This window comes from Ranitomeya imitator, chromosome 6 (genome assembly GCF_032444005.1).
Source record: "Ranitomeya imitator isolate aRanImi1 chromosome 6, aRanImi1.pri, whole genome shotgun sequence".
In the NCBI taxonomy this organism is placed as follows: Eukaryota; Metazoa; Chordata; class Amphibia; order Anura; family Dendrobatidae; genus Ranitomeya; species Ranitomeya imitator.
In genome coordinates, this window is record NC_091287.1 from 500,550,127 (window position 1) to 500,560,203 (window position 10,077).

Consider the following 10,077-nt stretch of genomic DNA (forward strand, 5'->3'; position numbering starts at 1 on the left):
CTGCGTGCAGGGACTGCTGCGTGCAGGGACTGCTGCGTGCAGGGACTGCTGCGTGCAGGGACTGCTGCGTGCAGGGACTGCTGCGTCCAGCACCAGACATGCTGGATAATGTGTGCAAAATGTTTTGGAAAGCGGAATATTGGTCTCCTAATCATGACATAACATTTATTTGCTGAAACCAGAACATCTCTAAGCTGAGCTCACAAAAGATAAATGTTATATCAGCTGAATTTTCCCCTTGGTATTTTTGCATATACATTACTTGATATTTTCCTATATGATTAATAGGAAAAGGGCAGCGATTTTTTCTCATTTCTTCTTTAGTCCCACTTGGTGTCTTGAATATGTATAATAGACTGCAACCCTAATGCAATGCATTGTCCTGGCAATTTTCTCCTATTGATGCCTCAGTAGGGGCACTACCATGGCAGTCAGGAGGGGCTTCATCATGCTACCATGACAACCCATCACTCCCCCCATTTAAGCACTTTGATGCTGCGTTTGCTATTGACGGGATAGTTCCGATCCGAGCATGCAGGTCCCATCCCACCCCAAAGCAGGCAGATCCCACCCCAAAGCAGGCAGATCCCACCCCAAAGCAGGCAGATCCCATCCCAAAGCATGCAGATCCCATCCCAAAGCAAATCAGGCAGATCTGATCCCAAAGCCGGCAGATCCCATCCCATCCCAAAGCAGGCAGAACCCATCCCAGAGCAGGCAGATCCCATCCCAAAGCAGGCAGATCCCATCCCAAAGCAGGCAGATCCCATCTCCCAAAGTAAATCAGGCAGATCTGATCCCAAAACAGGCAGATCCCATCCCATCCCAAAGCAGGCAGATCTGATCCCAAAGCATAAGGATGAATGACCTCGGGGACATCAAAACATCCAACACTGCGGAGACGCCATCACGTGTTTCTCAACGCAGTGATCCAGAACACTGCCCCCATCCCTTATGGGAAATATGCAAATGCATGTAGAAAAGCCGCGGAGACACCATCACGTGTTTCTCAACGCAAGCAATAAATAGCCACCGGGAAGGAACAACCACAGGAAGGGCAGCATCCAAAAAGGAAAACCACCTATGCCAAAACATGGTATTCATCCACAGACAGCTGTTTCGGGGTATTAGCCCCTCATCAGTGTGGAGTAGGAAACTGGCTATTAGGAGCAGTGCCTCGTAAAAGGACTATAAACATAAGGATGAATGACCTCGGGGAGATCAAAACACTGCGTTGAGAAACACGTGATGGTGTCTCCGTGGTGTTGGATGTTTTGATCTCCCTGAGGTCATGCACCCTTATGTTTATAGTCCTTTTACTGGGCACTGCTCCTAATAGCCAGTTTCCTACTCCACACTGATGAGGGGCAAATACCCCGAAACAGCTGTCTATGGATGGATACCATGTTTTGGCATAGGTGGCTTTCCTTTTTCGATGCTGCCCTTCCCGTGGTTGTTCCTTCCCGGTGAAAGACCTCGCTATTTATTGCTTGCGTTGAGAAACACGTGATGGTGTCTCCGCGGCTTTTCTACATGCTGATCCCAAAGCAGGCAGATCCCATCCCAACCCAAAGCAGGCAGATGCGATCCCAAAGCAGGCAGATCCCACCCCAAAAGAGGCAGATCCCATCCCAAAGCAAAGCAGGCAGATTCCACCCCAAAAGCTGGCAGATCCCACCCCAAAAGAAGCAGATCCAAGCTATATAACACAGAAGGCACCCGTCCTGCATGGAGGGGCCTCGGCCCACCCCATGCAACTCCTCCCATCATGAAAACGGGTGTCTCAGAAGCACAGCTTGTCCACAGGCCCTAATAAGTCAGACAGAACCCTTTTATGTGCCAGCAAAGTGGTACCAGTTCTTCCAAACACTGCAAGTCTATGGACAGCCATATATAGAAGTCAGACCCACAGTTATAGGATCTCCAGCTTCATTTATCTTTAATAAAATAAACCCCTTTAAGGCATCTAGCTGCAGCGGGTCCTTGCTCTGCAAAATTAGACTATAGAAAGCTTAAATAAGACTGTTATCTCTATGATGTGTGTACAAAGATCTGCACCCACACACCCCATTTTTTTTTGCTGTACCTCTTTTTATTTAAAAAAAATTTTTTTTTTACAAATAAAGCCCAATGGAAAATCCTAAAAATCACTATTGCCCCTTTAATGAGCCTTGCCATATGACTTAAGATAAAGGCCAAACCAGAATCTCTATTCGCAGACACATGTATCAGGGTGTTGCCCCTCACCAGTGCAAAGTACGAGATCAGATTTGGCTAGGTGAGAAGCTAAAGACTGGCATCTAAGGGGCAACATTTCTCCTTAGGCTATGTGCCCACGATCAGGAAATAACATTTTGGATGCAGCATATTTTCACTGCGCCCAAAAAGCTGCATTCTAATCACGCAGTAAATTGAGCTCAGTGAACCATGCGGATTTACCGCATCTAATGAATGGCTATGGGTGAATCTACGAAGACTGCGAAGAGACATTTGTATATTTAATTTCCCAGAGGAGCATTGCATGGCTTATAAGTCTCTTTACACAGGCATGTCATAAGTCTCCTTACACAGGCATGTCATTCTCCAGTGACGTCTAGGATTGCGACTTCCAATAGGTGGCGCTAGATTTCAAGTCCTCTTCCTCTCTGAAGAGACAATTTGCATATTTAAAGAAGTTGTACACTACTATAACTTTTTTTTTTCATAAATCTTGCTATTATGTGCCACTGAAAACATCCACTGTTTATTTTAGCAATATTACCTTTTATCATGCTGTAGCAGCACATCCTCAGTGCTGGATTCAGCTCTCATTGGGTTAATCGACAATTTCCTTTCTCTATCTATATATCTATCTCCATAGCTTCCATGTTTCTAAACCCCTTCACCCCTGGAGCTTTTTTCGTTTATCGCTCCCCTTCTTTCCAGAGCCATAATGTTTCCGTCAATATGGCCATGTGAGGGCTTGTCTTTTGCGGGACAAGTTCTACTTTTGAACGACACCATTGGTTTTACCATGTCGTGTAATAGAAAATGTGAAAAAAAATTCAAAGTGCGATGAAATTACAAAAAAAAGTGCAAATCCCACACTTGTTTTTTTGCTAGGTTCACTAAATGCTAAGGCTGTGTGCACACGTGTCGGATTTGATTGCAGATTGGCAGCGTTTTTTGCCGCACGGAAATGCATCAAGTCTGCAGTGTAGTGCACAACAACCAATGTAAGTCTATGGGAGCCGCAGACTTGTTGTGCACAATGCTGTGGAAAAAGCCGCACCGAAACGCAGCTTTTTTTTTTTTTCCTGCAGCATGTCACTTCTTTTGTGCGGAACTGCAGCGTTTCTGCACCCATAGACATTCATTGAGTCGGGCACATCCGCAGCAAAACCGCAGATGTAAAAAAGATGTGGAGTTTTGCTGCGGATGTGGGTCCGAGAAACGCTGCAGTTCGGGAGGGAAGTGTGTGGGCGGTGACTGTGTGCGTGTATGTGTGTGCGGGCAGGGTCTGCGGGCTGTTCGGGTGTGTGCGGGACTGTTCAGATGTGTGCGGGGCTGTGCGGGTGTGTGCTGGACTGTTCAGGTGTGTGCGGGGCTGTGCAGGGGGTCTTTGGGGGGGGTGTGTGTGCAGGAATCATCTGATGGGACTACAAGTACGCAGCATCCAATCTGAAGCTAATCCAGATGTAATCCAGACAGTGGACACGCACCCTACACTATACATGAACAAGGATAATGGTGTGCACTCTGGTCAAGGACACGGAGGTGCTGGTAAGGAGAAATGTTGCCCCTTAGATGCCAGTCTTTAGCTTCTCACCTAGCCAAATCTGACCTCGTACTTTGCACTGGTGAGGGGCAACACCCTGATACATGTGTCTGCGAATAGAGATTCTGGTTTGGTCCTCCAATCCAGGACAGCACAGCTGGGCGCGGGATGTGCAGGACAGCTCCACATGCTGCGGCCCACCCTAAGCAGGATCCCTCTATTTATGCCAGAGGAGCATTCACTGGACCCATTATAAGGACTTCTTTATATGCTGAGGCTCACCCTAAACAGGACCCCTCTACCTACACCACAGGAGCAATTATTGGACCCCCTATAAGGTTATGCCTTAAAAGGACCATTGTGTTGCCTTCTATCACTGCCACTCCTATGTTTGTGTATCAAAAGAGTTAAGTAACCCCATGAATAAGACCCGGGAGGGTCGAAACGTCGGGTTTCTATCTACGAATTATCACAGTGGCAATTGTTGACTTGTTTTCGTGAATAAATCTGGCATATACCTTTTTGCATCATACCAGTTTCGAGTGTGCGGTATTTTTTCTTCTACCCTACACTATACATACATCTATCAATAGATATATCTATCCAGATATATCTATAGATATTTGAATAGATAGATGTATGCATCTATAGATCTATCTATATGTAGATCTGTCTATCCATCTCCTCTATCATCTATCTATGTGTGTAATGGAGTGTGGGTTGGACAAATGTAAAAGAGGAGGTTGAACAATAATGACATCACCAATCCTTTTTTTTTTATTGTTCAATAATACATCTTTATTTAATTTTCAAAAACGCATACAAAAACGCACAAAAAACGCATAAAAACCGCTCAAAAACTAATGAAAATGCATCGAAACCTCGCAAAACTGCATCAAAAACACATCAAAACTGCACCAAAAACTGCATAAGGCTATGTGCACACGTTGCAGATTTGCCTGCAAATTTTTCTGCACTAAATAAGCAGCTCTTGGCAGAAAACGCAGATGCGTTTTTTGCGCGGTTTTGAAAGCCAATATAAAGATGTATTATTGAACAAAAAAAAAATAAAAAAAGATTTGTGATGTCACGTCTTGTCCAATCCACGCTCCATTACACACATAGATAGACAGATAGAAGGAATGAGATAGATATAGATGTAGATAGATATATGGATAGTTAGGCTACTTTTACACATCAGGTTTTTGCCGTCAGGCATAATTATTATTTATTATTATAGCGCCATTTATTCCATGGCACTTTACATGTGAGGAGGGGTATACATAATAAAAACAAGTGCAATAATCTTGAACAATACAAGTCATAACCGGTACAGGAGGAGAGAGGACCCTGCCCGCGAGGGCTCACAATCTACAAGGGATGGGTGAGGATACAGTAGATGAGGGTAGAGCTGGTCAAGCAGTGGTTTGGTCGAGTTTAAAAAAAAAAAAAAAAAACGGATCCTTTTTTTCCCCGCCGGATCTGTTTTTTTTCTCTCATAGTTGTATTAGCGCTGGATTGCGCCTGATGGCCACACATTTCATCCGTTTTTTGCCGGATCCTTAAAAAAAAAAAAAAACTGTTTCCAGCGGATGGAGAAAACATATAAAGTTTTTTCTGTCCGGCGAAAAAACGCGCAGAGACGGATCCGGAGAAAAATGTATGAAACAGAGATGTGAAATGATGAATCCGGCCTACGAATCCGGTTTTTCATGCATTTTTCCATTCTCTCTGTCGCTCTCTCTCTAAAAAAAAAAAACAAACAAACAAAAAAACGGATCAGTTGCATCAGTTTTTCACTATTTGCGACGGATCCGTTTTTTCAAAAATTCGCCGGATCCTGCCTGACGGAAACAAACTGATGTCTGAAAGTAGCCTAACTATCCATATATCCATCAGGCAGTATCCGGCGAATTTTTGAAAAAACGGATCTGTTGCAAATAGTGAAAAACTGATGCAACTGATCCGTTTGGTTTTTTAGAGAGAGAACGGAAAATGTGCATGATTTCAATGGAAAAATGCATGAAAAACTGGATTCGGAGGCCGGATTGATCATTTCACATCTCAATTTCATATGTTTTTCACCGGATCCGTCGCGGACAAAAAAAACATTCTTCTGTACATTTTCTCCGTCCTCCGGAAACAGCTGTTCTGATGGATCCTGCAAAAAACGGATGAAACGTGAGGCCATCAGGCGCAATCCGGCGCTAATACAACTAAATGAGAAAAAAACAGATCCTGCGGAAAATAAACCACGGATCCGTTTTTTCAAAACTCGCCGGATTGTGCCTGACGGCAAAAACCTGATGTGTGAAAGTAGCCAGATAGATATATGGATAGATATATCTATGTATCTATAGATATATCTATCTATAAATATATCTACAGATCGATATAGCCATAGATATATAATAGCGAGGCCGAGGTTTCTTACTGAACGTTTATTTAAAAAAAAAACGGGAAAAAACGGAATGGGCTCCCGCGCAATTTTCTGCGCCAGAGGAGGAAAGCCGACAGCCAATATTTGTAGCCTGGGAAGGGGGTAATACCCATGGCCCCTCCCAGGCTATGAATATCAGCCTGCCAATTCCGCCACAGCCTTTCTCTTCCCACTCCCGAGTAGCGGTGGGACATGGGGTAATAAGGGGTTAATTTCACATTGCTATTGTAAGGTGACATTAAGCTGGGTTAATAATGGAGAGGCGTCAATAAGACGCCTATCCATTATTAATCCTAGAGTAGTGAAAGGGTTAAAAAAATAAAAGACACAGCCAGAAAAAAGTATTTTAATATTCTTAATTTAACCATACTTACCATACTTGATCGCCTGCAAAAAACGTATAATAATAAACCGTATACTCCCTGTCCGACGTAGTCCAATTAATAACAAGTGTCCCACGACAATCTCCCCTATAGAACAGTGACATCGGGTGATGTCACTGCTCTATAGGACCCTCAGTGACACACTGACAGGAGACAATGGCTCTTGCAGTGTATCACTGAGGTTACCTCAGTTCAGGGTCTCACTTTATGGCATTGCTGCGTGGGAACTTTCTCACACAGCAGTGCCACAAGTGAGACTAGGGTCTATTTTTTACAGTGGCGGAGGAATACAGTGCGGAAGGATACCTTCCGTCATTGTATTCCTGGAGCCCCTAGAGAGCGGTCACATCAGCTGATGCTGCTGCTCTCCGCGGGAGATCGTCGTGGGACACTTGATTTCTGCGGATCAGGGAGTATAGTGTTTGTTTATTAATTTATTTATTTTTTTACAGGTGACACTGGCTTCGGGGAACAAAGTGACAAGTGATGGTGAGTATGTACTCTATGTTATATGTACTGTATGTCTAGATGTTGCATGTATGTTGCACGTAGTATGCTGCATGCATGTAGTGTGTTGCGTGTACGTTGCGTGCATGTAGTATGTTGCGTATACGTTGCGTGCATGTAGTATGTTGAGTGTACGTTGCGTGCATGTAGTGTGTTGCGTGTACGTTGCGTGTATGTTGCGTGCATGTAGTGTGTTGCGTGTATGTTGCGTGCATGTAGTGTGTTGCGTGTATGTTGCGTGCATGTAGTGTGTTGCGTGTATGTTGCGTGCATGTAGTGTGTTGCGTGTATGTTGCGTGCATGTAGTGTGTTGCGTGCATGTAGTGTGTTGCGTGCATGTAGTGTGTTGCGTGCATGTAGTGTGTTGCGTGCATGTAGTATGTTGCGTGCATGTAGTATGTTGCGTGCATGTAGTATGATGCGTGCATGTAGTATGTTGCGTGCATGTAGTATGATGCGTGCATGTAGTATGTTGCGTGCATGTAGTATGTTGCGTGCATGTAGTATGTTGCGTGCATGTAGTATGTTGCGTGCATGTAGTATGTTGCGTGCATGTAGTATGTTGCGTGCATGTAGTATGTTGCGTGCATGTAGTATGTTGCGTGCATGTAGTATGTTGCGTGCATGTAGTATGTTGCGTGCATGTAGTATGTTGCGTGCATGTAGTATGTTGCGTGCATGTAGTATGTTGCGTGCATGTAGTATGTTGCGTGCATGTAGTATGTTGCGTGCATGTAGTATGTTGCGTGCATGTAGTTTGTTGCGTGCATGTAGTATGTTGCGTGCATGTAGTATGTTGCGTGCATGTAGTATGTTGCGTGCATGTAGTATGTTGCGTGCATGTAGTATGTTGCGTGCATGTAGTATGTTGCGTGCATGTAGTATGTTGCGTGCATGTAGTATGTTGCGTGCATGTAGTATGTTGCGTGCATGTAGTATGCTGCGTGCATGTAGTATGCTGCATGCATGTAGTATGTTGTGTGTATGTTGCATGTATGTAGTATGTTGCATGTATGTAGTATGTATGTTGTATGTATGTTTGTGTGCATGTAGATCCCGGCATCGGCCGCACATTCCAGCACAGCCAGGAGGGCAGACCGCCCATCCCCCAGCACAGCCCCCCGCCCAGTCTGACCTCAGCACCGCCCAGTCACTCTTGATGAGTGACTGCTATCTGTGGAGGCTGGGTCATGCCAGCGGAAATTAGCGGCGGCTGCAGCCTGGGGGTCACGTGACCCGGACTAAGCCGCCGGCATAGCACCGCTCACAGGCGAAAACGGCAACATAAGGTATTTGCAAAATACATTGGGGGGTTAATAGAAAGTAGTGGACAACCCCTTTAAGTTTCTTTTACCAGGAACAGCGCTGCACAATATGTAGTGGCGGTTGCTGGTACTGCAGTTCTCATATCCAGTAAGGATATATACAGAAAATAGTTCACTTTCAGTGCATACTGCTTAATTCTGTATATATCCTTAATGAATTGTATTTTTTGCACTTTAAATAATTTTTTATCCAATACAGAATACATTTGTCGTTTGTTTCAATTTATGAGACCTTACAAGATCATATCATATCCTTGAATGTGGCGGCGATTTGCAGAAAATTATAATATATATATTATAAATAAAAACAGTCACTACATGTTATTCATTATTCAGTCACTATTTTTATTCTTCTGAGAAAAAAAAAAAAGGTGGTGACTTACACAATGGCTCTTCACATTCTCAAGAAATTAAAATCACAATTAAAAAGAAAAAAAATAATAAAGTTTTCAAATGAGAATGACAAAAATCTATAAATCGGATATAACACAAGAATATAATGCAAAGAGTTGATGTTTTTTAATCCTGGAATGACATACATACAAAATAAAAGTTTAGAAAAAAACATAAGAATTGGAAGCGGTATTTTTTTTGTTGTCTGACATAAGTCATAACAAACCGATACTGCAAAGACAGTAAAAAGTCTCAACCGGGTGTGAACGACAGGAATGAAAGCAAACTTCATAGTTTTGCTCATGAGATAGATTTAAAGGGAACCTGTCACCCCCCAAATCGATGATGAGGTAAGCTCACCGGCATCAGGGGCTTATCTGCAGCATTCTGTAATGTTGTAGATAAGCCCCCAATGTAACCTGAAAGAGGAGAAAAAGTGGTTATATTATACTCACCCAGGGGCGGTCCCGCTGCAGTCTCAGGTCCGCTCTGGAGCCTCCGATCTTCATTCCATGACGTCCTCTTCTGGTCTCCACGCCGCGGGACAGGTCAGAGAGGCCCGGTGCCTGTGCACTGCAGTACTTTGCTCTGACCTCAACAGGGCAGACAAAGTACGCCTGCGCCGCGGCGTGAAGACCAGAAGAGGACGTCATGGAATGAAGATGGGAGGCGCTGGAGCGGACCTGAGACACCCATCGGACCGGACCAGCAGCAGGACCGCCCCTGGGTGAGAATAATATAACCTCTTTTTCATCGGCGGCTTATCTACAACATTACAGAATGCTGTAGATAAGCCCCTGAAGACGGTGAGCTTTACCTCACCATCGATTTTGGGGGTGACAGGTTCCCTTTAAAAAGGAGAACGCTCTGCTACAGTCTATCAAAACAAACTCTGTGTGCGGGGGCCGGAGCAGACGTTGGGAGGGCCGGAGCAGACGTTGGGAGGGCCGGAGCAGACGTTGGGAGGGCCGGAGCAGACGTTGGGAGGGCCGGAGCAGACGTTGGGTGGGCCGGAGCAGACGTTGGGAGGGCCGGAGCAGACGTTGGGTGGGCCGGAGCAGACGTTGGGTGGGCCGGAGCAGACGTTGGGTGGGCCGGAGCAGACGTTGGGAGGGCCGGAGCAGACGTTGGGTGGGCCGGAGCAGACGTTGGGTGGGCCGGAGCAGACGTTGGGTGGGCCGGAGCAGACGTTGGGTGGGCCGGAGCAGACGTTGGGTGGGCCGGAGCAGACGTTGGGTGGGCCGGAGCAGACGTTGGGTGGGCCGGAGCAGA

The 10,077-nt window shown here is 45.2% G+C and overlaps 1 protein-coding gene across 1 annotated transcript in view; it reads right to left on the minus strand.

Annotated features, from left to right (window-relative positions):
* The window catches only part of RAD54B (RAD54 homolog B), a 91,335-nt gene that overhangs the window by 38,563 nt on the left and 42,695 nt on the right, over positions 1 to 10,077 (minus strand). The gene's annotated exons all lie outside the window — the stretch shown is intronic.